At 35.0% G+C, this 23,310-nt stretch overlaps 1 long non-coding RNA gene across 2 annotated transcripts; it reads left to right on the top strand.

Annotated features, from left to right (window-relative positions):
• The first annotated feature begins 392 nt into the window (after positions 1–392).
• On the top strand, positions 393–3,769 carry LOC311288278. 2 transcript variants are annotated; one of them, XR_014626908.1, is made up of 5 exons: positions 393–1,239; positions 1,327–1,497; positions 1,596–1,659; positions 1,755–1,808; positions 2,509–3,769. It is a non-coding gene; the product is annotated as an uncharacterized lncRNA (long non-coding RNA). The 2 variants fall into 2 exon arrangements; XR_014626909.1 differs by having other exon boundaries at positions 1,755–3,769.
• Positions 3,770–23,310: the final 19,541 nt, after the last annotated feature.

The following is a 23,310-nucleotide window of genomic DNA, read 5'->3' as shown; positions in this document are numbered from 1 at the left end:
AATAATTAGGCACACAGAGTATGTGTGTATATATATATGTGTGTGTGTGTGTGTGTGTGTGTGTGTGTGTGTGTGTGTGTGTGTATATATATATATATATATATATATATACATACATACATACACACACACACACACACACACACACACACACATATATATATATATATATATATATATAAAATTCACATAGGCTATATATATATGGAATAATAATATATATGTGGAATAATAATATATATGTGGAATAATAATATATAAGTTAAATAACAATAATATATATGGAATAATAATAATATATGTGGAATAATATAATATATATTTTATAGTATTTTTTACTTATTTCTTTTTTTTTTTTTGGGGGGGGGGGGGGTATTTGCAACAGTTCACTCTCAACTTTATTTATCAGTGAAACCTGCACTATTCCATTCACAGTGTTAACACATTTCATTGTGTTGTTTCAAATGTGTTGCCTCAGGAACAGCACATAAGACATTTATGATAATCAGTGCAAGCAACATCTAACCGGTCAGCTGATTTTGTGCATTTAAGGTGGAACCACCGTCTGCAAATAATGCACAAGATATAGTCATCTCTGTGCTTTGGGTCACCCTTACACGTTGAGGTTAAGCAGAGAGTCCAGTCTTTGCTGTTCGGTTGTAGTTTTTTCAAGGTACCAGTGTAATCTGCTTTGCTTACATGTACTGTTTGTGTGGCTGCCTCATATGTCTGTACTTCTTTTTTAAAGCATTGCAGTTTTTCCTGTGAGAGTCCCGCCCTTTTGACCTTTGGAGGCTCATACTTTTCAATAAGGGTATGAATCCACATTCTTGCCTTGACACTGTTGACTGGACCTAATGGTGTGTTGTCAATGATAGCACAACCATTCACTACAGCAAAGACACCGCAGTCATACCCATTTCCTTGTTGTGGAGTATTCACCACATCTGAAGTTTTCCAGTCAGAAGCCTGAAAGTTTTCTGTTGCTGAAGTGTACATGCAAGCTACTACTTTCATTAGTTTTGGAGCAGCATGCTTCACAGTTTTAAGACTGTGGATTGAATTGAACACTGAGATCTCTCGCTCTCTGAAATTTACAGTGGCAAGAACCCAGTGATATCCATGGCCAGTAATGTCAGTGTTGAAGGGAATTATGATTAGATCATAATTTAAAGCCTTTTTTGCAGCACAAAACTGCAAAACTGGACTAAAGTCTCCTAGTGCAGCTAGCTGGTAAAGGTATGTGGGTGCACATAGAATTGAGTCTGACTTTTTTTGCTGATGAATGAAGACATTAATTGCCTGCTCAATTGTTTCCCCTTCAAGCCAGGTCATTGGAGAAAGACAGCGGCTTTTGGGAGAGACCTTTGCCCAGTCATGAATGATGTCACTGATGCTCATCCAAGGAGCAAATGAAGCTGCTGTACTGTTTGGTGTGGATACTCTGGAAAGGTGTGGTTCTAGAGGCAGACTGTCGCCATTTGAAAGCCAAAACTGGTAAGTGTTCTCCTCTTTTTCAGCACCTGGTCGTGCTGGCATGTTTGACAATGTAGCTTTATCAGAACACTCCTGCTCTGTATTTTTTTTATTTACAGCATTTAAAGAAACTGATGGCATGCTGTCCACCAAAGAGGCTGATTCATATGAGCACCCAAACTGGCAAGTATCTTTTCCAGCATCAGTCTGTGGTGGCTCCTTAGACAGAGCAGCTGTATCGGAACACTTATTTTGATCTGTTTTGTCCTCCTTTTCAGCATCCATAGGAATTTGTGGAATGTTGTCTACCAGAGAGTCAGGCATTGAAGACAGTAAGGAGTCTGGTGCCGGGTTCACCAAATAATCATAGTCTTTTGTTCTGGGTTTTTTCCGGCCCGATTTTGTTTCATTGCCTCGCCCTCTCTTCCGCATCACTGAGAGGCTGTATGTTCGATTTGTAGCAAAGTGAAGCCCCGTAGCCATTTCTACCGCAAAAATGTGGTAGCATTTTCCAGTGCTGGGACAAGAGCATAATGCACCATTTGCAGTATTTCGAACTACATGTACTGATTCGTTTGAGGGACTTTTCACGACAAACACTTTCAATGATGGATTTAGACTCACCAGACCCATTTCAATGACTGTCTTGGCCAAAGATGTCTGAGAAGACAGAAGTTTAACTCCTTCAACTTTGCATGGCTCATTTTCTTTGTTGGTCTTGATCCTTTTGATAATTTCTTCCAAAGGAAGAAAAGGGGGCATTTTCACATCTGTCACTGCTACACTAAGGTTCTGCTTCATTGCATAATTTCCCAAGCCACATTTTGCCCTCTGAAATTCAAATAAAAAGTATGACTGCATGTAGTACAGTGAGAGCACCATTGCGTCCACTGGAAGTTCTCGCCATTCATTTTGGGATTTGATCATTTTGTTGATGCTCTCACTTATATTGTTTGTTGGTGTTTTGTCTGTAAATGCACAGAATTGTTTGGTGTAGTATGCAGCCATGTTTTCACAAATGTCTGCTTTCAGGTGATGGTCAAAGTAGCAGAGGAATCCTTCTGACCATACTTTTGCGAAGGCATCATAGCGGGCATCAAACTCATTTGGACAGGAGGAATCAATGAGCTGCTCAACGTGGTCTTTTAGGACCTTCACATCATCCCTTTTCCCCCCATGTGTCTTAACCCAATATTCCACATCTCGTAAGATGTGGTTGCGGCAGAACACTACACTTAGATTGGTAAAGTTTTTTTTCAAAGCACCAACAATTCCTTTCTCCCTGTCAACTGTCACTGGTATCTTTTGGTATTTTTTTGAGTCCATTCCCAGCTTTCCAAAAATCTCAGTCAGAAATTTCTCATGGTGTTGCATGAATTTACGTTCATGTAACATGAAACCAACTGGATACACTGGGTCATTGACCAGTGCAGTGTTTCTCATAGCCAGCACAGACACATAAAAATCCCCCATTTGAAATGTTGTGTCATAACTTATCATTTGTGGGTAATCAAACCTCACTGATTCATCTAAGTTTTCACATGACAAATCAACAATGTCTGTCATGCCGGCATAAACAATTAGGTCCGGGAATGTGGTAATGTGCCATATGAAACCAGGTAGTTGGTATGCCAATTCATGCAAACTAAACAGTTCATCTCGTGAGATTCGTTGGTTGCATCGTTGTGCATATACTGTGTTCTGGACTTGTTTAAGGTTTCGTGGGGTGTTTACTGCCATGTGCTCCAGATTACCACTGCACGTTTTAGCAAGGACTGTTTTGTAGATGTTTGAAGGGGCTTGACCGTGGTCATTTAAAAGTATGTCTGAGAAAACTTCTTTTTTGGAAGGAATAAACACTCTGTCCGTTTTGGCATTTCCATGCTTTCGTGGTACATATACTGTCTCATTTCCCAGGTAATGAATCAAATAGTAATTTTTTGCCAAATTTATGTCATCATTAACCAGAGAGTAAATGCACTTCCTGAATTCTGAGGAGGTGCCTTTTTCACATTCACCAGCTCTAATGTGATAGTAGCGTTTCAAAACTCTTCCCCCATACTTTCTAATGTTGTGATAATTTGAACCTTTCTGCTTCCACATCATTTGATCAAATCTAAAGTCCATTTAAGATTTATCTGACTGTGAACTTTTGTAAAGGAACACATCACCACCCTTTGGATGTAGTGGAGGTTCGCTGGAAATGAATTCCTTGTATTTTTCAACGTCATCTAGAATTGCTTCTGCTTCTTTAAGTGAAAACTCTGACTGTTTTTGCATTAAAGTCATTTTTATATTCACCTGTGTCCATGTGAATATACAACAAAGGGGGAAAAAAGCAAAACAATGTAATAAAACAAAATATAATATAGTATATAATATATATAATATATAATATAATATATGTATATTAAGAATACCCTGGTAATTTGAAACCAGTGAAAATGAGTTGTAGCCTTTAAAAAGGCTTTTTATAAAGAAAATTTGAGTCCAAAAATAATGTAATAAAACAAAATATAATATAGTATCTAATATAATATAATATAGTATATAATATAATATATGTATATTAAGAATACCCTGGTAATTAATATGACACCAGTGAAAATGAATTGTAGCCTTTAAAAAGGCTTTTTATAAAGAAAATTCGAGTCCAAAAAACAATGTAGGCATAAAACAAAATATAATATATATAATATAATATAGTATATAATATAATATAGTGTACAATATAATATAGTATACAATATAATATAGTATATATAATATAATATAATATGTGTATATTAAGAATACCCTGTAATATATGACACCAGTGAAAATGAGTTGTAGCCTTTAAAAAGGCTTTTTATAAAGAAAATTCGAGTCTAAAAAAATCTAATAAAACAAAATATAATATATTATAGTATACAATATAATATAGTATACAATATAATATAGTATACAATATAATATAGTATACAATATAATATAGTATACAATATAATAAAGTATACAATATAATATAGTATATAATATATATAATAGAATACAATATAATATATGTATATTAAGAATACCCTGTAATATATGACACCAGTGATAATGAGTTGTAGCCTTTAAAAAGGCTTTTAGATTAAATAAATTTAGATACCAAAAATCTGAATCCAACTGAATAACGGCAAGACATACAGCGACACTAGCAAGGTGACTGCAGAAATGACAGTTTGTGCCACTTGACAGTGTCTTATATACCTACAGATGACAGTTGCATGCATTTCAAAAGATTACATTGTGTGGTGATTGGACGAATCAAAAACAAAGATTTGTGATTGGTTGGAGGCAACCATGTGCTCTAAAAAGGGGCGTGGGGAAACGTTTTTTTTTTTTTTTACTCCACAGCGTTTTCTTATAATGGTTTTCTATGGGAGGAAAATGCTTAATGTGTTTAAACGCGTTGCGTTCAATTTCTGGGCTTATCTTATTTTTTATACATAGTATGGTTTATTAATATGATGTGTGCAGAGTTTGGTCATGTAATATCACTGTCTTAGTACAGTAAGCCACGTTAAGCCTTTTCCTATAATGGTTTTCTATGGGAGGAAAACACTTAACGTGTAATTAAACGCGTTGCGTTCATATTCTGGGCTCATCTGATTTTTTATACATAGTATGGTTTATAAATATGATGTGTGCAGAGTTTGGTCATGTAATATCACTGTATTAGTACAGTAAGCCACGTTAAGCCTTTTCCTATAATGGTTTTCTATGGGAGGAAAACACTTAACGTGTAATTAAACGCGTTGCGTTCATATTCTGGGCTCATCTGATTTTTTATACATACTATGGTTTATAAATATGACGTGTGCTGATTTTGGTCTTTTAATATCACTGTATTAGTACAGTAAGCCACGTTAAGCCTTTTCCTATAATGGTTTTCTATGGGAGGAAAACACTTAACGTGTAATTAAACGCGTTGCGTTCATATTCTGGGCTCATCTGATTTTTTATACATAGTATGGTTTATAAATATGATGTGTGCAGAGTTTGGTCATGTAATATCACTGTATTAGTACAGTAAGCCACGTTAAGCCTTTTCCTATAATGGTTTTCTATGGGAGGAAAACACTTAACGTGTAATTAAACGCGTTGCGTTCATATTCTGGGCTCATCTGATTTTTTATACATAGTATGGTTTATAAATATGATGTGTGCAGAGTTTGGTCATGTAATATCACTGTATTAGTACAGTAAGCCACGTTAAGCCTTTTCCTATAATGGTTTTCTATGGGAGGAAAACACTTAACGTGTAATTAAACGCGTTGCGTTCATATTCTGGGCTCATCTGATTTTTTATACATAGTATGGTTTATAAATATGATGTGTGCAGAGTTTGGTCATGTAATATCACTGTATTAGTACAGTAAGCCACGTTAAGCCTTTTCCTATAATGGTTTTCTATGGGAGGAAAACACTTAACGTGTAATTAAACGCGTTGCGTTCATATTCTGGGCTCATCTGATTTTTTATACATAGTATGGTTTATAAATATGATGTGTGCAGAGTTTGGTCATGTAATATCACTGTATTAGTACAGTAAGCCACGTTAAGCCTTTTCCTATAATGGTTTTCTATGGGAGGAAAACACTTAACGTGTAATTAAACGCGTTGCGTTCATATTCTGGGCTCATCTGATTTTTTATACATAGTATGGTTTATAAATATGACGTGTGCTGATTTTGGTCATGTAATATCACTGTATTAGTACAGTAAGCCACGTTAAGCCTTTTCCTATAATGGTTTTCTATGGGAGGAAAACACTTAACGTGTAATTAAACGCGTTGCGTTCATATTCTGGGCTCATCTGATTTTTTATACATAGTATGGTTTATAAATATGACGTGTGCTGATTTTGGTCATGTAATATCACTGTATTAGTACAGTAAGCCACGTTAAGCCTTTTCTTATAACGGTTTTCTATGGGAGGAAAACGCTTAACGTGTAATTAAACGCGTTGCGTTCATATTCTGGGCTCATCTGATTTTTTATACATAGTATGGTCTATAAATATGACGTGTGCTGATTTTGGTCTTTTAATATCACTGTATTAGTACAGTAAGCCACGTTAAGCCTTTTCCTATAATGGTTTTCTATGGGAGGAAAACACTTAACGTGTAATTAAACGCGTTGCGTTCATATTCTGGGCTCATCTGATTTTTTATACATAGTATGGTTTATAAATATGACGTGTGCTGATTTTGGTCATGTAATATCACTGTATTAGTACAGTAAGCCACGTTAAGCCTTTTCCTATAATGGTTTTCTATGGGAGGAAAACGCTTAACGTGTAATTAAACGCGTTGCGTTCATATTCTGGGCTCATCTGATTTTTTATACATAGTATGGTTTATAAATATGACGTGTGCTGATTTTGGTCATGTAATATCACTGTATTAGTACAGTAAGCCACGTTAAGCCTTTTCTTATAATGGTTTTCTATGGGAGGAAAACGCTTAACGTGTAATTAAACGCGTTGCGTTCATATTCTGGGCTCATCTGATTTTTTATACATAGTATGGTCTATAAATATGACGTGTGCTGATTTTGGTCTTTTAATATCACTGTATTAGTACAGTAAGCCACGTTAAGCCTTTTCCTATAATGGTTTTCTATGGGAGGAAAACACTTAACGTGTAATTAAACGCGTTGCGTTCATATTCTGGGCTCATCTGATTTTTTATACATAGTATGGTTTATAAATATGACGTGTGCTGATTTTGGTCATGTAATATCACTGTCTTAGTACAGTAAGCCACGTTAAGCCTTTTCCTATAATGGTTTTCTATGGGAGGAAAACGCTTAACGTGTAATTAAACGCGTTGCGTTCATATTCTGGGCTCATCTGATTTTTTATACATAGTATGGTTTATAAATATGACGTGTGCTGATTTTGGTCTTTTAATATCACTGTATTAGTACAGTAAGCCACGTTAAGCCTTTTCCTATAATGGTTTTCTATGGGAGGAAAACACTTAACGTGTAATTAAACGCGTTGCGTTCATATTCTGGGCTCATCTGATTTTTTATACATAGTATGGTTTATAAATATGACGTGTGCTGATTTTGGTCATGTAATATCACTGTCTTAGTACAGTAAGCCACGTTAAGCCTTTTCCTATAATGGTTTTCTATGGGAGGAAAACGCTTAACGTGTAATTAAACGCGTTGCGTTCATATTCTGGGCTCATCTGATTTTTTATACATAGTATGGTTTATAAATATGACGTGTGCTGATTTTGGTCTTTTAATATCACTGTATTAGTACAGTAAGCCACGTTAAGCCTTTTCCTATAATGGTTTTCTATGGGAGGAAAACACTTAACGTGTAATTAAACGCGTTGCGTCCATATTCTGGGCTCATCTGATTTTTTATACATAGTATGGTTTATAAATATGACGTGTGCTGATTTTGGTCATGTAATATCACTGTCTTAGTACAGTAAGCCACGTTAAGCCTTTTCTTATAACGGTTTTCTATGGGAGGAAAACGCTTAACGTGTAATTAAACGCGTTGCGTTCATATTCTGGGCTCATCTGATTTTTTATACATAGTATGGTTTATAAATATGATGTGTGCAGAGTTTGGTCATGTAATATCACTGTATTAGTACAGTAAGCCACGTTAAGCCTTTTCCTATAATGGTTTTCTATGGGAGGAAAACACTTAACGTGTAATTAAACGCGTTGCGTTCATATTCTGGGCTCATCTGATTTTTTATACATAGTATGGTTTATAAATATGATGTGTGCAGAGTTTGGTCATGTAATATCACTGTATTAGTACAGTAAGCCACGTTAAGCCTTTTCCTATAATGGTTTTCTATGGGAGGAAAACACTTAACGTGTAATTAAACGCGTTGCGTTCATATTCTGGGCTCATCTGATTTTTTATACATAGTATGGTTTATAAATATGATGTGTGCAGAGTTTGGTCATGTAATATCACTGTATTAGTACAGTAAGCCACGTTAAGCCTTTTCCTATAATGGTTTTCTATGGGAGGAAAACACTTAACGTGTAATTAAACGCGTTGCGTTCATATTCTGGGCTCATCTGATTTTTTATACATAGTATGGTTTATAAATATGACGTGTGCTGATTTTGGTCATGTAATATCACTGTATTAGTACAGTAAGCCACGTTAAGCCTTTTCCTATAATGGTTTTCTATGGGAGGAAAACACTTAACGTGTAATTAAACGCGTTGCGTTCATATTCTGGGCTCATCTGATTTTTTATACATAGTATGGTTTATAAATATGACGTGTGCTGATTTTGGTCATGTAATATCACTGTATTAGTACAGTAAGCCACGTTAAGCCTTTTCTTATAACGGTTTTCTATGGGAGGAAAACGCTTAACGTGTAATTAAACGCGTTGCGTTCATATTCTGGGCTCATCTGATTTTTTATACATAGTATGGTCTATAAATATGACGTGTGCTGATTTTGGTCTTTTAATATCACTGTATTAGTACAGTAAGCCACGTTAAGCCTTTTCCTATAATGGTTTTCTATGGGAGGAAAACACTTAACGTGTAATTAAACGCGTTGCGTTCATATTCTGGGCTCATCTGATTTTTTATACATAGTATGGTTTATAAATATGACGTGTGCTGATTTTGGTCATGTAATATCACTGTATTAGTACAGTAAGCCACGTTAAGCCTTTTCCTATAATGGTTTTCTATGGGAGGAAAACGCTTAACGTGTAATTAAACGCGTTGCGTTCATATTCTGGGCTCATCTGATTTTTTATACATAGTATGGTTTATAAATATGACGTGTGCTGATTTTGGTCATGTAATATCACTGTATTAGTACAGTAAGCCACGTTAAGCCTTTTCTTATAATGGTTTTCTATGGGAGGAAAACGCTTAACGTGTAATTAAACGCGTTGCGTTCATATTCTGGGCTCATCTGATTTTTTATACATAGTATGGTCTATAAATATGACGTGTGCTGATTTTGGTCTTTTAATATCACTGTATTAGTACAGTAAGCCACGTTAAGCCTTTTCCTATAATGGTTTTCTATGGGAGGAAAACACTTAACGTGTAATTAAACGCGTTGCGTTCATATTCTGGGCTCATCTGATTTTTTATACATAGTATGGTTTATAAATATGACGTGTGCTGATTTTGGTCATGTAATATCACTGTCTTAGTACAGTAAGCCACGTTAAGCCTTTTCCTATAATGGTTTTCTATGGGAGGAAAACGCTTAACGTGTAATTAAACGCGTTGCGTTCATATTCTGGGCTCATCTGATTTTTTATACATAGTATGGTTTATAAATATGACGTGTGCTGATTTTGGTCTTTTAATATCACTGTATTAGTACAGTAAGCCACGTTAAGCCTTTTCCTATAATGGTTTTCTATGGGAGGAAAACACTTAACGTGTAATTAAACGCGTTGCGTTCATATTCTGGGCTCATCTGATTTTTTATACATAGTATGGTTTATAAATATGACGTGTGCTGATTTTGGTCATGTAATATCACTGTCTTAGTACAGTAAGCCACGTTAAGCCTTTTCCTATAATGGTTTTCTATGGGAGGAAAACGCTTAACGTGTAATTAAACGCGTTGCGTTCATATTCTGGGCTCATCTGATTTTTTATACATAGTATGGTTTATAAATATGACGTGTGCTGATTTTGGTCTTTTAATATCACTGTATTAGTACAGTAAGCCACGTTAAGCCTTTTCCTATAATGGTTTTCTATGGGAGGAAAACACTTAACGTGTAATTAAACGCGTTGCGTCCATATTCTGGGCTCATCTGATTTTTTATACATAGTATGGTTTATAAATATGACGTGTGCTGATTTTGGTCATGTAATATCACTGTCTTAGTACAGTAAGCCACGTTAAGCCTTTTCTTATAACGGTTTTCTATGGGAGGAAAACGCTTAACGTGTAATTAAACGCGTTGCGTTCATATTCTGGGCTCATCTGATTTTTTATACATACTATGGTTTATAAATATGACGTGTGCTGATTTTGGTCCTTTAATATCACTGTCTTAGTACAGTAAGCCACGTTAAGCGTTTTTCACGTTAAGCGTTTTAGAATGTCCCGCAGTTTTGCCCCCACCAACAACGCATAGTATTGCATACAACGGTGCGTCGCGTATCAAAAACTGGGACGACACATTTTTCTACTCATAGACGCATATGGCGTATCGATGCGTATCGATGCGTTGACTAACTCTTTGGGCGTAATTTGACTTGCATATGGCTGTCTGCTGGAAGCTAGTTATTTAAGTCGATAAAATTATAAATATGGTAGGGCTGGGGGAATTAACACGTTAATCTTCGCGATTAATTTGAGATGCTTAACGAGTTTATAAAAAAATGCAATTAACGCAGCACTTTTTTTGCCTCATTTTAATGACTTCCTGTTGCGGAAAAGGCTGCAAAATATGCCGTCCCGCCCCTCCGTGTTTGGCGATCAGGTTTTATTCTCGCGCAGCTTTCATGACCGGGTCTTTTCCGCTCCGCGCTCTCCATTCCGTGTGTGTGTGTCGGCGCACTGACACACACACACAACACTGAGCAAACAATGTTCTGCTCCGTGTTTGCGCTGCGCGTTCTGCTCTGTCGTTAACGGCCCAAACGCTCCAATCATGTACCGATCACGCACTGGAAAAGCAAAGTCAAATAACGTGAAATTTCTCAGTAGTAGACTTCTGTGAAATAGCCCTACTGAGCTGGTATAGTCATGCTGACAACAATGGTAAAATTACCTGCTCTGATCACATGCTCTTGTAATAATAGCTTTGTAGGACTATGTTTTATTTTGATAATTAGAAAAAAATATATAATAATAAATTGTTAAATTTATTATGTTGATTGATTATTGAAAATAATAATATATTGATATATTGATGTTTAATATTATTTTAATACAGGGCTATTTTCTGTTCCTTTTTTTCCTTTTTGTTGTTTAATTAGGTTATTCTAAGTTTAAATATTGATGATTACAAGCTTGGGGGAAATGCAATTAATTGCATACAATTACAGCAAATTGTGTAAATAATCAGTTACTTTTTTTAATCGATTCCCAGCCCTAAAATATAAAATATGGATATGTTTCTTACACAAACGCATCACTTCGCTTCACCTTTCGCCTTTATTAACCTGCCAGAGCCGTGTGGAGTACTTTTATCATGGATGGATGCATTTTTATGGACTTGTCAAAAAAAATCCCACAGGGAGCTACAGAATAAGAAATCTTTGAAGTCCACTTTTTTACTGTCTGTTTCCATCAGTAAAATTACAGTTGTTTTTTTTCTCTCAGAATTGTGAGGCAAGAACACACAATTGCAAGAAAATATCAGAATTGTGAGCTGTCTTTTTTACTCCCCTCAGAATTCACCCTTCGAGGGAGTTTGATTGACAGGTATTTTTTACATTTTTATTTTACCAAAAATATTTTTTTCTAAAAAAATTACACAAATTAAACGTTGAGACTTTGTTTCAACTTTCATATCAAAAGTAACCTGCTCTGTCTTGTCTCTGAAACGTTTCAGCGTTTTTTCTGTGATCCGCAATGTATTTTTCATTGCGTGACAACATGATGTGTGGCGTGAGAGCGCCATGGCTTGTTGGACATAGCAACAGTAACTAAAGGGGGCGGGTCTTTGCAAATTGCATTAACCATGGCTGCCTGTTAATTATCACTGGACTACTTCGCTCTCGCATCTCCCAAAAGTATTTTTTTTGTTTGTTTTCTTGATTCCATTTGAATGGTTTAATTAAATTGCTATAACCAATTATTTAAAATGTAATGATTTAAGCAAAACGTTCTTCAAAGGTTAAACCAAACTTTTATTTGACGGATTGCCGTGTAGACCTTTGAGTTTCTCTGTGTTTTATGATATGATGATAGTTTTTCTCAAATGAAGCTAAAATCCTGCTGAAGTGACTCTCAGAGCGGCTGTGTTGATGAAGTGCATTAATGTTCTCATATAGAAACGACAGCAAAAAAAAAATAAGCCAGAATTGCTTTTTTTTTCTCAGGTTTTACTAATTTATCCTGTGATTCTGACTTTCAAACGGCCAATTGCAAGTTTATATCTCGCACTTCTGAGAAAAAAAAGTTTGAATTGTGATTCGCAATTACCTTTTTTAAAAATTGTATTCCATGGCGGAAACAAGCTTTCATATGCACAGACAGTAGCTCACATTTAACATGCAGATTGTGCGCACACAGAAACCTACTGGAGCACAAAAAGTTAGTGTCAACACTGTCCTGTGATTTCTCAATAAGAAACAGAAGTTATAGCATATTTTTCTTTCTGCTTTTGAAGTAACTAAAACTTACAGCTTAGCTAATAGCAAAGAGACGATTCACAGGTATGATTAAATCACACTAGAAATTGTTCTATCTCAAATGCAGTACTACTTTATCTGTATCTGATTTAAAACAAGCAGAAATCTGTAAGAAATGTAACAATCCATAGACAATATAACTGATGAAAATGAGCTGTTACATCAGAGCAAAAGCATCGTGGGCAGTGCTGTGACATGCTGCAGCTGTGCTCAAGGCTACCTGAGTTCGAGGTTCACACTTCTCAAGCCAAGTTTGTAGTTTGTTAAAATAATTTAGCCTCTAGTTGTGTTATTAAAGGGATACTCCACTTTTTTGGGAAATAGGCTCATTTTACAACTCCCCCAGAGTTAAACAGTTGAGTTTTACCGTTTTCGAATCCATTCAGCCGAGTTTCTGATATTTGGAAGAATATCAGTATTGAGACAGTTTCTGGTCTCATTGACTTCCATAGTAGGAAAAAATATATACTATGGAAGTCAATGAGACCAGAAACTGTCTGGTTACTGACATTCTTCTAAATATCAGAAACTCGGCTGAATGGATTAGAAAACGGTAAAACTCAACTGTTTAACTCTGGGGGAGTTAAAAAATAAGCCTATTTCCAAAAAAAGTGGAGTATCCCTTTAACATGTATATAATGGATTAAGTATATGTTTTAAATTACAGAAACAAAATAGATACTCATAAGGTATCATATTTATACTTTTAAATAAACTAATCTAATTAATTTCTGATTAATAATTAGGCTGGCTAATTTTGAAAGTTTTCAAAGTCAATATTGCTTGTGATCTTAATATGTAATATGTATTTGTATTATTTTTGTTTACACTGTTGCATGATCTTCTTTTATAGGCTATGAGGAAAAACTCTACCATGCACACTGAGAATGGAGCTCAATTCTGCTAACTGGGATAGCAGCTGAAAAAGAAGAAGAGAAGAACAGTAGAACACCTATTAATGCAGATGACTTTATTCTTTTTCTGCAAGAACCAAGACAACCAAAGACTGATGATGAGCGCTCTGAGCAAACAGCAGTCAAGACGTGTGATTGCACATTGGACTTTACTGAGTTCTTCATTTAATGTTGGGCATCTACTGTACGCAGAACTTCTAATAATTTATGTGAATGCCATTCATAAACCTGTTAGATTTTTGTTTTATTTTAGAGATTAATAAAATTGTATGTTTTAACAAGCTAAGCATTTTTTATGTTTAAGAGAACATTTTGGGAACAAAAATAAAACTTCCCACTAAAAAATTTATAAGAATGTTAAGTAGTATTTTTAAGAGTATTTTTAGAGAATGTTATCCTAACTTTTAGAAGAACGTTCTAAGAATAAAAATAAAACTTCCTGCTAAAAACTTTATAAGAATAAAGGGATAATGTTCTAAAAATGTTATGATTAAACATTTATAGAAGGTCATCATCACGAAACATTTTTAGAGTGTTCTTAGAGAATGTTATTCTACCTTTTAGGAGAAATAATGTTCTAACAATATTATTATTAAACATTTTTATAATGTTGTAAAAAAAAATGTTATCTGAACTTTTAAAAGAACATTCTGGGAACAAAAATAAAAACACCCCCTGAAAACTTTCTAAGAACGTTAGAGAATAATGTTGTAAGAATGGTACACCTAAACATTTTAATAATGTTTTTAAATAATGTTATCCGAACATTTAAAAGAACATTCTGGGAACAAAAATAAAACTATCCGCTTACAACATTATAAGAACGTTAGAGAATAATGTTATAAGAATGTTATTACTAAACATTTTAATAATGTTTTTAGAAAATGTTCTCTAAACATTTAAAAAAACATTCTGGGAACAAAAATAAAATTACCCGCTGAAAACGTTCTATGAACATTAGAGAATAATGTTATAAGAACGTTATTACTAAACATTTTAATAATGTTTTTAAAAAAATGTTATCCGAACATTTATAAGAACATTCTGGGAACAAAAATAAAACTACACGCTAAAAACATTATAAGAACGTCAGAGAATAATGTTATAAAAATGTTACTACTAAACATTTTAATAATGTTTTTAGAAAATGTTCTCTAAACATTTAAAAAAAACATTCTGGGAACACAAATAAAACTATCCGCTGAAAACGTTCTGAGAAAATTAGAGAATAATGTTAAAAGAATGTTACTACTAAACATTTTAATAATGTTTTTAAAGAATGTTCTCCAAACTTTTAAAAGAACATTCTGGGAACAAAACTAAAACTAGCCGCTGAAAACTTTCTAAGAACGTTAGAGAATAATGTTAAAAGAATGTTACTACTAAACATTTTAATAATGTTTTTAAAGAATGTTCTCCAAACTTTTAAAAGAACATTCTGGGAACAAAACTAAAACTAGCCGCTGAAAACTTTCTAAGAACGTTAGAGAATAATGTTAAAAGAATGTTACTACTAAACATTTTAATAATGTTTTTAAAGAATGTTCTCCAAACTTTTAAAAGAACATTCTGAGAACAAAACTAAAACTAGCCGCTGAAAACATTTATAGAACAATACATGCTAATGTTCTTAGAACATTTTTAGAACAAAAAATTTCTAGCTGGGATAACTGTTTCAAAATGTCATTTTATATCACTCTAAAAAATGCTGGGTTGTTTTAACCCAATTTTGGGTCAAATAAGGACAAACTCAAACATTGGGTTAAAAATGTAATAAAATGTTTTAACCCAATGGCTGGGTTTCTCCATATTTGACCCAAATTTGGGTTAAAACAACCCAGCATTTCTAGAGTGTATACGTTTTAATTAGACAGTAGAATAATTAAAACAAGGAAAGGAATAGTAGTACTTAATTGTCTATTGTTGGCCTATTTAGCTGAGCAATTAATGGAACAAACAAAACAAGCCCTGAAAATTGATAAAAGAACATATATTATACAGACACTTGATATTTAATCTTATTAGATGATTAGTTAAATAGATTTTACTTTCAATAAAACATTTGCAATGGGTTTGTAAAAAGTGTTTGTTGCACTTACTCTGTTCTGACCAGCAGGATTACCAGCAGCACAGGCCCCTCCCCCCTCATGAGTGGACACGCCCCTCACTGCTGATTGGCTACAAGTGTTTTGGTGCTCACTCTCTCAGAAATCGCTTACTGCACCTTTAAACGCAGAAACATCCAAAAAGAAAGAAAAAAAGGATCCATTCATTCATCTTGTCATAACGGTCTTGTCAGGCTGCGTTAACATGCAGGGTTAAAACTAAGCACAGCACATATAGGGTCTCGATGTTGACCTCTGACCTCCAGCTACTTCCACATGTCAGGGTACGATGAATACTGTCGTTAATGGGTAAACGGGGTTGCCCTGCGCCTCAATGAAACCACTGACCTCATTAACTGGCACCATCAAAGATCTATTTAAGCGTGTTTCACTGGGCCTTTACAAACGCAACATTAACAATGAGAGACAAGGAGGTTAGCAAAAGATGTGCTCCAATACGTTACGCCAGTTTCAGCGAGTGAGTGATTGGGTTGTAAACCGCATGGAAAAGTGAAAGCGACATCCTTTAAGCATCCACATCAAAGTATAAGAGACTTTAAAGCATCAAGGATTATGTAATATCTTGAATATTTCAGTTCATAAAGTGTACATGACAACAATATTGTGGTGGATTTAGTGAAGTTAATAAACTAGATCTTAAAAATATAGTTAATATAAACATGATTTATTTAAATATTTTAATTTAGTGGCTTGATAATGTGCCAAACACACACACTAATCAGCTACGAGGTGAATCACAACATTACAAACTTTGATTTGAAGAAAGAAAGTATTTTGAAATAGGTGAGGGAAAGAACTAGGCCTGCGATCGATGGAGAAATATAAAACTACTCATTTAAAAATGTTCATATATTTTAAGTTTAATGTTAAATATGCATGTATACTTAAAGGTATAGCGGAGGATTTTTTACTTCCGGGTGGATCACCTATTCTATTGGTCCTCCTAATTGTCAATCATTCTGGTGAATCAATCAAACTTATTCAAAAAGTGGAGAGGGCGGGTCTTATCTAAAATTCGGAAAGATCCTCCACTATACCTTTAAGTATTTTGAGAGCGCAGAGAGATCGACTCGATGTCATTTTGCGATGTTTCACGGGAGTGGGCGGAGCTAACAAGATCGTTGTGCTTGTTTCGACTCTCTGATTGGTGGAATTTTCTGAACAGCATCATGGGTAATGTAGTTTTTCCACCACGAATTATGCTGTTAAACACGATTATTTTAAAACTAAGTTGAAATAATTCGGGCTGACTGCTTAAACAGAAGCAAATACCATCGATTAACAACCTCGTAGCTCACAGTAACGCTGTCTTTAAAGGTTTATAAGCCATTGTTAAAAATCTATTTCCCTGTGGAGAGATTGAATGAGGTTTTTTGCACTTTATTTGGCAGATAAGAAATTGGACAAGTGAAATCATCTGTAACCCATAGGTACATTATTGTTTGAGCAGAAAATGCTCAAGTGTCCCAAAACATAAAGGTCCAGTTTTGGAGTTCATGCCGAGCAAAACCTCCTTAATCTAGTTTAATACTTTTATATATACATTACAAAAGCCAGCAGATGCTCACAACAGCAAAGAAACAGCTCCAGATTGTTATTAGAAACATCAATCCGCTGCTAGTATAAGTTAAAAGCAGTTTACACAATGCAAGACTCGAACCCAATATCTCTCATACTCAATGCAACCATCAGATTGTGATTTTAACCAAGTGGTATAAGCAGAAGCATTTATGAAATAGCAATTATCTTGTGACTGACAGCGTTACCCTTAATCTGCTCACAAACTTCTTGGCTTAAGAACTGCAGCTAATTAACCACACACACAAAAACAGGAATGCATTTAAATATTGATCGTCTCACACACACACACACCACCACGCTCAAGTATTACGTGTGTGCGAGTATGATTATGAATATTTTAGGAGCACATTTAACACGGTGAAGCCACACAGCCTCGGAGAGGGATTTGAGCCCACTCATCAGCTAATGACCCCGGGCGCTTCCAGCAAACCTCTTCATATTTTAAAGAAAGTCGATAACACAAGCAGCCCAGTCAGCAGCATTAAGATTCATACAGACGCCACGGGACCTGAAAAAATTAATAACACGCGTGCCTAACAATCCATCCTGTGATTTAGAGCAGGACTGAACCGCTCTGCTCAAGATGCAAAGTGGTAATGAAAACACATCCGAGATGAATTCTGAACACGCGCCCTTTCAAAACCCTCGAAACAAACATCTTAGTCTCTTTTCAAAACTACGCTCGAAGTCATTTGCAAAAAGCTATCTGTGAGTCATTTTAAGTTAAATAATTATAAATAAATAAAAATGTGTGGAGGGTTGATGAAGATATCACTAAATCCATTTAAAGTCCCCCTGAAGTCAATCGTTTTATCCCTGAAAACTCATCTTTGATCACCAACATCTTCATGCCTTCAAATATCTTGAGTGTAACTCGACACCCTCGCCTCATTTAGTATGCGCGGTTCTATGAATATGCAGATGAGCCCCGCCTCCACTCGCTCGCTCAGCTCAGAGATCCACTGGTTGACGATCACACGTTGATCTGATTGGTTACAAGGTAGTTTGTGACGTCAGAAACACCAGCGATTTCAAAGCGTGTTTTTGAGACTGTCTTTGGTTCACTGCAGTTTTAAGGAGGAAATACTCAGCAATGGTGTCGACTTATGAATTTACACATGCTTTGACTTAAAGCATATTAAAAACACCACATAGACACATAAACAACATTAAAAGCTGGATTTTCACCACAGGGAGGACTTTAACAAATGAATAATAACCAGAACTATCAGTTTTCGTAGTACACCGTTAAAGTCTAGTCACCAACGTGCAAGAAGGAAAAGACACAAAAACACACAAGCTAAAGAAAATGAAAAAAGATGGAGCGCTTGCTCTTTCATTCTTTCTTGCTTATCAGCTATTCAAAGTTTGCCCTCAGCCACATGCACTCACAGCATCATCTCTACAGCGAAGAGAGGCTAGACAACATATGGTGCCCGCCGTCTCTCAACAGTGCCTCACACAAAGAGAGAGAGAGAGAGAGAGAGAGAGAGAGAGAGAGAGAGAGAGAGAGAGAGAGATGCATCTTTAGGTTCACAGAGCCAGACGGGGGGGGGATTTACTTATTTTTGAATTAATACTTTTATTCAAAAATAATGCATTAAATTTGCATTAAAGTGAATGTAAATACAATTATAATGTTACAAAATATATCTATTTCAAATATAATGAATGCTTTTTTTTTTTACACATTTATATTAGCATTTTTTATTTTTCACACAACAAACACAACAACGATAATGATGATGAGAATGAAAGATAATTATAATAAAAAAATGTAAATAGAAAATAAAAAATACAAAAACTTTTGACAAAACAACAGAACATTGAGGGACAAATGCATCCAAAGACAAATTATCCTTGACTGGACAGGTGATTATATGCAAGATACAGAGCCAGACTTTTGACCATTCGCAAAATAAATAAAACAATTATTTTTATTATTATATTTTCTTACATATTATTTCTAATTTTATTATAAAATTATTAAACAACTGCCTTATTCTTGGATGAATCAGCCGTTTGAACGAATCGTTTGAATGAATGACTCAATGACTCGCTCATTAAGACGGTCACTTGCTGCCACCTACTGGCGGTTTAGTTTCATGTTTAAAAGTATAATTTTCCCCCAGCATTTCTTATTTGTATTTTCAAAAAATGCTTAAAACTATATCATAACATTATTTAATGCTTTTTTTTTTTAAGTGTAAATGATTTTGGTAACAGCCCTATAGTGTCTTTTTTTTTTTTTATTGAATTGAATTTATTGATCAAATTTAAGAATTTAAAATGAAAGATGACGCATACATTTAACAATATTATATCACAAATATGCAGATTTAAAGATGTCAAAGCTGATAGAACACTGATGAGAATATTGCTTCAGAATAAAGTAGATTTACACCACAACAAATCCTTCTTCTTTTTTTCTCGAACAGTGAATAATCGATTTACTTATTCGACATGACAAGGCTTAATGTCGAGCCCTGCCTTAAGGCCTGTTCACACCAAGGATAATCACAATGACAATAACCATGAAGTTTTAATAATCATTCTAATTCCATGAGAATAGGGAACTCCAAACTACAACGACAACGAGGAAGAATATCGTTGGAATCATTTTCAGAATTTTTTTTTTTCCAGCTGATGATGATTGATAAAACTATTGGCAGCCAAACAGAATCCAATCTGCTTTTTAAGCATTTTAAAGACTGTAGCATTCTTGGAACATATAAACATGCCTCTATTTCCTGGCAGACTAACTAAACTACACTGTAAAAAATAATCCTGTTAAAAAAACGGTAAACTACTGGCAGCTGTGGTTGCCAGCATCATACCGTAAAAATACGGTATGTTACTGTTTTTGAAATTAACAGCTAAATACCGTTTTGTCAGCTACTGTAATTTAACAGCATATGGCTGTTTAAACATTAACAGTAACACGCCGTATTTTTACGGTGTGATGCTGGCAACCACAGCTGCCAGTACTTTACCGTTTTTTAACAGGATTATTTTTTACAGTGACAACTAAACCTGTGTACCATGACTCACATGGTCTCTAATCTTGTTGTGCACATTGCATGATATCATTGCATGGTGTCCCAAAGGGGAAAAAAGCCTTTGTAGTCATCTATTAAAACTTGTGTTACACTTTAGACATTCAACTAGCGACAGATAACTTTGCAACTTCATGTCAAATAAGTATTAGACTGTTAGGAGACTGTAAGAGTTCGGGTTAGTAGACTAAGTTAACACGTAGTTGCAAACTTATAGTCTAGATTATCTGTTGGGGAGCATCAAAATAAAGTATTAGCAGATATTAAGCAGACAGTGTACTAATACTCTAATTACTGCTAGCTGACATGTAGTTGCAAAGTTACTTGTAGTTAGTAGGATGTCTAAAGTGGACTATCGAAATAAAACGTAATTGTCTTTCAAAACGAAATGTTCCTCTGAAATAAGTGGCTTTTCTTTTTGGGTGACATCACCAAAAATCCCACATAGTTTTCAACAAACAATTTACGAAATTATTAAAATGGCTTTTATTATTTTCCTATAAAATTGGTTATAGAACATAGAAAACCTGCACCAGTTCTCCTCCATGGTTGCTTTTTAACCACATGAATCACAAATCGCAAATGTAAAAAGCCATAGATGGTCGCAAATCTAGTGAGTGTGCATGATAAATCATCCTCAGTTTTCATGCACAAGCTTGGCATTGCTGGGTTCAGAACCACATGAGTTCTGCCATCTCTCTACAAATGCAAATGAACATCTGTGATGTGTAAAGCAGCCCCTATCATTATTATTTCAAAACAAACCTCTTGCAATATTTTTTTTTTTTTTTTTTTTTTTGTGACCTGCAGAACTAGAGCAGGTCTAAAGAGGACATTGTAAGCTGGATTGGGAAAGCCCTGATTGTCTCTCCTGTGCAGTCATTTCCGTTGCCTCGAAAGAAAGCAAAGAGAAAACAGAGTGGATCAATAACTCATTAGAGGGAGACTATCAGTAAACTGGAGTGCCATGAGGACGGTAATGGCCAGCAGAGACTGACTGTGAAACAAAGAGCAAATGCCCAATCTGTGTTTCAAGAATCAGTCCTCAGCAAAACACACATTTGTGATGAATATCATTAGTGCTTTCGTATGAGATTCTTACAGTTTTTGTCAATTGTTTACACACAAATACTGGTACTTGAGACACAATGACCACAACATGTAACTCATTCACCAACCCCCTGAACCAATTCTGCTAAACTACAAGCACAGTTCCTGCTTTACACTCACATTGCAGCTCTAAAACACACCTTTTTCAAAACACTACACACAATTCTCTGCTTTTGGCACAATTTTCATGCAGAAAATCTCTTGTTTTCACAAGGAACACACTGCCATTCAGATATGCACACTGACTCATCACATGGGCAAACACCCGTCACACAGTTTTACAATTAGCAATCAGAGCTTTAGCATAAAAGGTGAGCTCTTCAATGGAGCAATGGATGCCAACATTGGAAATTTTTTTTTTTACTGTAACTGTATACAGTCAATTCTTCTGTTGTTTTGTATGTAGACCACTGTATGTACAACTTTGTGTTGGTTGGGATGTACACTGTGTACATTGTTTTGTGGGAAAAATAAAATATATTTGTTACCGTGTATGTGTGTGTTCTGAGTATAAAAACAATATTCTCAAATATTTTACAACACACTTATGTATGTACTGTCTGTAGTAAGTGTAACACTGAACAAAAAAAGGCCCAAGTCATTATGATGAATGGAGAAGAAGTGTTTTCCATTCATCATAGTGTTTCACATTGAGCACATCAGTGTTCAACTGGTTCTTATAAATGTCTATTCATATGATGGTTTGTGTGTGTCATTTGAAAACAAAATACCATTTTGAGAAGAAATAACATTGTTTTGAATGTAAAGTTTCATTTTGCAGGAGAATTGAGGGGTTTTGCCCGTTGTGTGTGTGTTTTTTTATTTGTGTGTAGAGTTCTGAGAATATGAGGCATGCTTTCAGAAAATGTGTGTAAACAATCGAGAAAAACTGTAATAGGTCAAACCCTATACAAAACTAGATTTTTGGTCGTACAGTCATTACACCTCCAGTGGTTCCCATGAGGTTCTTAAAGCGTTTAACGTTGTTTATGTGTTTATGTGGTGTTTTTAATCTGCTTTAAGACAAACCATGTGTAAATTCATAAGTCAACACCATTGCTGAGTATTTCCTCCTTAAAACTGCAGTGAACCAAAGACAGTCTCAAAAACACGCTTTGAAATCGCTGGTGTTTCTGACGTCACAAACTACCTTGTAACCAATCAGATCAACGTGTGATCGTCAACGAGATGCAGTGAGTGAGTGGAGGCGGGGCTGATCTGCATATTCATAGAACCGCGCATACTAAATGAGGCGAGGGTGTCGTGTTACATTCAAGATATTTTAAGGCATGACAAAAAAAAATTCAAGGGAAAACCTGATCAAAGATGAGTTTAAAGGGATAAAATCATTGACTACAGGGAGACTTTAATTCCAGGACAAAACCCTACGTATTAAACTTTGACTCAAAACTTCATTTCTCTAACATTGTTTGTCATACAGTCATTACACCTCAAATGATGTCGCTTATTTAAAAAAATGGCCTGCTGTGTTTCTAAACAATCTGAACAAGATCCACACCAGCATTAAGTCTGTTTGATTGTCTGGTCTGGTTCATGTGAACTGTGAACCGAAATTAAAACACTGTGTTGATGACAAATAATATGCATCTATATGCATACTCCAGGTCACACTTCTTATAGTAATATAGCGTTATAGTAATGGCTGCTTGT

Source organism: Rutilus rutilus (assembly GCF_951802725.1).
Source record: "Rutilus rutilus genome assembly, chromosome: 3".
Taxonomy (NCBI): Eukaryota; Metazoa; Chordata; class Actinopteri; order Cypriniformes; family Leuciscidae; genus Rutilus; species Rutilus rutilus.
This window is presented reverse-complemented; position numbering and strand designations above follow the sequence as displayed.